This window comes from Lycium ferocissimum, chromosome 4, assembly GCF_029784015.1.
Source record: "Lycium ferocissimum isolate CSIRO_LF1 chromosome 4, AGI_CSIRO_Lferr_CH_V1, whole genome shotgun sequence".
Taxonomy (NCBI): Eukaryota; Viridiplantae; Streptophyta; class Magnoliopsida; order Solanales; family Solanaceae; genus Lycium; species Lycium ferocissimum.
Genome location: NC_081345.1, coordinates 56,170,351 through 56,176,894, shown reverse-complemented (window position 1 = coordinate 56,176,894; position 6,544 = coordinate 56,170,351). Strand labels below are relative to the sequence as shown.

General features: G+C 36.3%; 1 long non-coding RNA gene across 1 annotated transcript; it reads left to right on the top strand.

The window, feature by feature from the left end:
* Window positions 1-2,470: 2,470 nt before the first annotated feature.
* Window positions 2,471-6,062, top strand: LOC132053561 (uncharacterized). Its single transcript, XR_009414147.1, has 2 exons — window positions 2,471-2,930; window positions 5,899-6,062. It is a non-coding gene; the product is annotated as an uncharacterized LOC132053561 (long non-coding RNA).
* Window positions 6,063-6,544: the final 482 nt, after the last annotated feature.

Below are 6,544 nucleotides of genomic sequence, written 5' to 3'. Positions count from 1 at the left end.
CCTTTATCATATTACTATTCATGTCTTTGCATACTCGGTACAATACTCGTACGACCCCTCTTCTTCGGGGGGTCACGTCCATGCCGCGGTACACCCTGCATTTGAAGCTAGCATACAAGATGTTCCGAACGGGGTTGGTAGGCTCCACTTGTTACGGGCGGCTGAGTCGGATCATATGAGCTATGATGTTAAATCGGTGTTAGAGACTTTGCAGACAGAGTCGAGGGTATAGAGTGACAGCTTTGCAGACGGTTTCGCCGGTTAATATGTTATTATGTTTCATGACATGGGTCCCACCTGATGATAGACTTTTCTTATAAAAAAAAAAAAAAATTTGAGTTCACTATGTATCCTATCTTCAGTTGGTACAGGAAACTTATCTATGTAATAAGAGTCAGAGGGTTCGCTCGGCTCCAGATGTGGGGTCGGGTGCCCATCACACCCTACTAAAGTCGGGGTGTGACATCAAGGAAGGCTGAGGATGAAAGTAGGAAAGGTACACTAATGGGCTGATCAAAAGGAGAGGAGAGAAGAGGAAGGGGAGAAAGGAAAAAATTGAGCAATCCCCAAGGACAAGTGGGGGGATAATGAATTAACAAGCTAACCGGAAGGTAGTATATCAATGACATGGGATGAGGATAAGGAATACCAAGATTCGATTAAAAGGGGAATAAAAGGATGTATGGGGAATATTCATGAGTATAGACCAGCCTTAATGGCAGAAAGGAGAAGAGAGAAGAGAGTATATTGCAAGGACTTCATGATACGAACAAAAAGTGGCAGAACACTGGAAGAACTACAGCGCATAGATGGGATGCAAATAAGTAGTCCCAGAAAATTTTGAATAGGTGAGCCAAGTGAATAAGAAGTGGAAGGGTGTTGCATATTAACTCCCAATGATATATTGTAGACGTAAAGTGAAACCGGAAACTCAGGGTAAGAAGAATTTCAGTGAAAATGGTCGTGGAGGAAGACGAGGGATAAAAAGAGCAAAGGGTGACCAAACGTTCCGTAAAATGTTTTAATGAATTCCAATATCCTTATTAACCTGTTGATTCGGGAAAATGTTCAGTCATAAAAGGTAAAAGTAGAAGGGCCTCAAAGAAGGTAGCGAGAATGGGTCAGTAATGCATAAGCACTTCGTTCAAATGCAAAGCCCTCGATTAGCGCGAAAGGAAAATAAGTCAAGCTAAACGATGGGAGAACTGCGGCATTATAGGAGACCAAAAGAGTTGAAGGATCGATAAGGTTGGCCGATGATTATTGATACTTGAGAGTTACTAGTGTATAAGGCCACCCTCAAAAAGAGGGGAAGAGCAGATCTAGTCCTGAAATGAAGTATAGCATTGTAAAAATTCCAAAGAAAGGAAGATGTTAGTTTAAAGAGGCCAAAATTTAGGACGTAGTGGCATATCAAGATTGCATTAAGAGGGAGAAGAAATGAATTAAAGACAAGCATACCACACAAAGCGAGGCATGAAAAGGAATTAAAATGGATCAAGAGAATACCTCATGCGGACATGAGATATGATATTTCTAGACCAGGGAAGTTGGTGCCGCACCTAAGTAGCCAACGACATATTCTAAGAAGTAATAAAGAAAGCAGGGAAGGTCTCTAAGATAACTTCGCATAGAATGATGGAAAGGATAACGAATCCAAAGGGCACTTGGGATGGCAACAAGAGGGAATTTTAGTGCCGGAAGCAATGGTAATTGTAGCAAAAGGAGCAACGGTAGGCAGTTTGACAATTTCCAAGGGAAGGAAGAGCGTTGTTCGGCTGTATCACCGGATATTAGAAAGTATCTCACGGATCACTGATTCTACTGAATAGGAGAGCATATATTATGGAATTATAGGAACCATCAACATGAAGTGTGCCCATCTAGAATAGGAAGAAGGCCACACTGGAAAGCTAATAGAGAATAACGGCTGATAAGGTAATTGCTGGAATAAGGAAATCGAGGATAAATATACTTATGTTGCAAGAAAGTCGTAGTGAAGTAAGAATTGCCATAGCCTTATGATTCTGAATTGAATTGCGAGACTTGAGGGAAGGAGGTTAAGTATTGGTAGGAGCTCAAAGATGTGATGAGCTATGAAATTAGTTTGAACTTGGGATTTAGATTGTTCTAAGCGATGCACACCGAAGAGTAATAAAAATGATGAAGAAGCATTGTATATATACGCATTTTGGACATTGTTGTAACTGATTTTAGAAAGGAGTTGGGAAGGATAGCTTGAGGACAATAACCATTATAAAGTGATATTGAAAAACCTTTGGGGTGTCAGTTGAGAGCGGCTGTGATGAGGATATAAAGGATTAGAGAGCTTGACTGATGAACGACAAAGAGTCAATACAGTGTGTATCCGAAATTAACGGGCACAAGAAGGAATAATCCGAGATGGTGCCAAAGGAGTAAAAGCAAAAGAGGCGCCGTATTTGACCAAGGGAGCTGCCCACTGCACTACAAGAAAAATGGTTTTTAACGACCAACATTTAGCGACGAGGTGGATATCTGGTTGCCAAAAGCATACTTATGGGGATGGCTTGTTTTTCTGGCCCCTAATTGTTTGTATGTTAATGAAGGGTCCCAATCTGGTCACGAAAAAGCTGAACATCTCTTCGCTAATATATAACTTCGGGAGTGAGAAGCATTTTTTTTTAAAGAGAAAAACTATATCATATCTTCTTAATTAATTAATTAACCCACCCACCCACGCACGCCCCCACTCCTCACCCTTTCTCATTTTCCTCAAATTAAACCCTATCATATCTACGTGTTTCTCTCCTACCCCTACCATTCTACTCTTCCAACTTCTCTCTAAAAGGATGAATACTCACGGCGGCATCAACGTGGGCGTCTATTTGAGGTGGCTGAGATAGGTGACTCAAAGATCCGGCAACGATAAGAGCTGTTTATCTTAGCAGGTTTATCTTTTTTCTTTTTCTCTTTGGTTTAGCACCAGAAATTTTGTTTTTACTAAATATTGACTATTAAGAATGAGATTCTTTGGATTGATTCTAGTGAATACTGATTATTGGAGTGCTAGGGATAGTTAGAGTATTGGAATTGATGTGGTTATGGTGGCTAGGGTTAGGTTTAAAGCTAGGACTTGGAGGACAAGGAGGGAACAAAAAAATTTCCTTTTAATTTCTTGGTCTGTGAGAGCAATGAAATGCTGGGTATATAAGTGTTTCTTTTCTGTATATACTTCTGAATGTAAGTGTGAACAGTGCGTTTTGGGGATTGTAAGTAAGAATCCTCAAAACTTAGTATCCTGGTCGCTTATTACGGATTCTGATTGAGTAGTGAGAAATCTCGATAAATTCGGTTACTGGAATAGACCAAAAATTAAAGGCTTTGTGCATGTGGCTATTGAATAGGCTGCTCAAATTTTTGCACATTCAACAAAAAAGATAACTGCCATAAGTTTTTTTTGGTTCGTCTGTAGCTCTTGCATTGTTGGGTTCAGATATTGTATTTATAAATGCTACAACAATGTAATATCTATCCACCAGAAATTAGACTGAGAGGAGAAAAGAAGCTAACTGGTAAACAAATTTTGCCTAAGATGTTCCATTCTTGCAGACCCTCTGGGAAACAGGGAAGCAATGACAAAAATTGACGGGGTCATTTTATAATCAACAGAGAATGTTGAAGTGGAAATTGAATGGTAGACATCCTATAATGGAATGAAAACAATTGAACAAATTTATACTAGTACCAAACATTGCATTGGTATAGATACAATCCTATACACTTAATTAGAAATGTAGATTCGACTTGTCAAATATGTGTATAGTTAAGTCCCTCGTAGAAGACCCTTCTTCTGGTAATGAGAACTGGTTGAGTATAAGATTAGATGGTTAACTTGTTTCATTGTTCCAAACTCTGCTTTCATCAATCTTGAATGATTGCTTCACCATAATTCTTATCAAAAGAGTAGTAGTCAATGATGCTTATGTGCTGAAAACTTTTTTAATTTGGTTAAAGATTATTGAGAACACTCCAAAACTGATCCATAGTCTGTTCACGGTTGTTTCCTGTTTTTATCCAGTAAAAAAGGGGATAAATTGGTTAAGTTTGTCACTGAAGGGGTATATGTATGCATCCAGTAGCTTTTTTATGTGTGTGCCTTTTGTGTAAACTGGTATAAATTAGTAAACCACAACCAAACCATCTCTTGTCTTGTCTAAAATAGGGAGATTAGGTTTGGGAATGGCAAGTAATTGATTTAAACTCTTGTTTGAGGTCATGTTCACATTACAAGTTAGAAGGATGTCATTATGAAACTAGGACATATGGTTTAAAGAGTTTGTTGTCTCTTAAGCATGAAGTTCTTAGTTACCAGTGGATTAGAAAATCTTTAAAGTAGTTAAAAGACATCCAATGGTTTACCAGATTAAGTTAAATTTAAATTAGTTGAACACTAGACCTGGTTGATTTATTCATTCAAGAAGTGAATTGCCTGATTTAAAACTTAGTGAAAGGGCATAAAATATATTCGTCATAGCTGCTGAGTTTCTCATATTGGTACACTGTAAGTGTTTCTTTGCCTTCTTTACTTTTTTTATTTATTTAGGATATGTATATCTGAGTATCCTGGTCACTTCAAGATCTAGTGAATATAATTTTGATATATCCCCTTGAAAGATATATTTAGAAAAATTATTTGGTAACTAAATAAAAAGTATGTAATACTGCTATGTTGTCTAACATCAACTAGAATGATTTTCTGCAACTGTGACAATAATATTTGACATTGCATGTCATCTTTGACTGAACTTATATGAAAGAAAAGAGAAGACCTGGACAAGCTTTAACTTTGTTGTATAGGTTTTGGGAAAAGAAAGTATGAGTTAGAGTTGATTATGAACATTAGAATTGCACAATGTCTTATAAACATTCAACAGATTACTTGGAATCTGGAAATTACCGGTCCATTGAGTTGTTCAAGATCTTTGCATGGCTAAGCCAGGTTAAATTCCTGATTTGAAGGGGAGGTGTAATATACTTAGACATATGAGAAGTAGCTAATTTCTCATGCACTAATAAACTACAAATTTTTTTTATATTGTTGAAAGCTTTTAAATAAATCTTACTTGCCCGATGGAAAAAAGTCTAGCTTATGATTGATCTTGATAAAGAAGCTAAATTCACAATAAAAAACTATCTCTTTTTCTTTGTGAAATTAAGAATGTACAGGATGCAATCCTAATGAAATATTACTTTACCTGATGGAAAATCTAAGTCTTACTTGGTTTTGATAAAGAAGCTATATTAATTTTTAGTTATCTTTCGTAATTTTTTATATGTTCTCATTTTTTCTCAATTGTGATCATCATGATAACTTTCATCATTCAACAGAGTTCTTAGACTAAGAATGAGTTTCTCTTAGACATCAATTAATTTATCTAATGTGAGACATTTACAGAGAATGCTTGGCTTTTTGAGTGTCATCCGTCCAGATCGTGTAATGCACTTTGTGTTTGGATCTTATTTACATAATTTGCTAGATAGCATTCAAAATTGTTGATTATGAAAGTTAACAATGAGTTTAATCTTGTTATTCAAATTCTTGAAGGACCAAATGAGAAGTCTCCCTCCTCCTTGAAATGTTTGGGTTAGTGTAATCACTCTCAAAGCTGCAATGAGTATGTGCTTTTGCAACTTGTGTGTTCAGTATGTTATGGCTTATATTGTATTTGTTGAGTAGGAACTGATTGCCAAGATTTATGCTGTATTTGGTTACTTGCAGATTGTGTCTCATTTCAGGAGAAAAGGTCAAATGCCTATTGGTTCAATGAGTTTACATTTTTGAAACTTGTCGAAGTATCAGCTGATCCGATCTTTATAAGTTTTCTTATAGAAATTTACTTTATCTTTTTTTTACAGGATTTGAAGACTTGAGGTTACGGTCAAGACACAAGTGTTGAAGACGATCTTTATAAGTTTTCTTAAAGAAATTTACTTTATGTTTTTATGGGATTTGAAGACTGGAGGTTACAGTCAAGACACAGGTGTTGAAGACTTCATATATGATGATAAATTGGTTTTCATTCTGCTGGGCAGTTAGAAATTTGCTATATTTTTGTTAAGCATCAGTGTAAGCAGTACTATGATATAGACATCATGGTTGTACAGTTACTAGTGGGATTTTCATATATATATATATATATATATATATTTTTTTTTTTTTCCAATTAATTACAAATTTTATATGTATGTTTCTTTATGAATGCTTGATTTAATAGAATAGTTTGTAAAGTTCATGTGATTATTCATATGAAAATGTTTATAAGAGCAGATCTTTTGGTTGGGAAGCTCAATTACAAACCATTAGAGACCAGTAAATTGATCATTAAAAATCTGCTGGAAAGAATATATCTAGACCTAGGGACCAGATATGTGGTCCTATAAAAGTGGTTTTAGGGACCAGAAATTGTTTGGCCGCTGATACTCTCTAAGGACCAGTGGAAAAAATCTCGTCGCTATTGACTTTTAGCGGCGGAGCCTATAGGGACCAGTGACGACCAGCAAT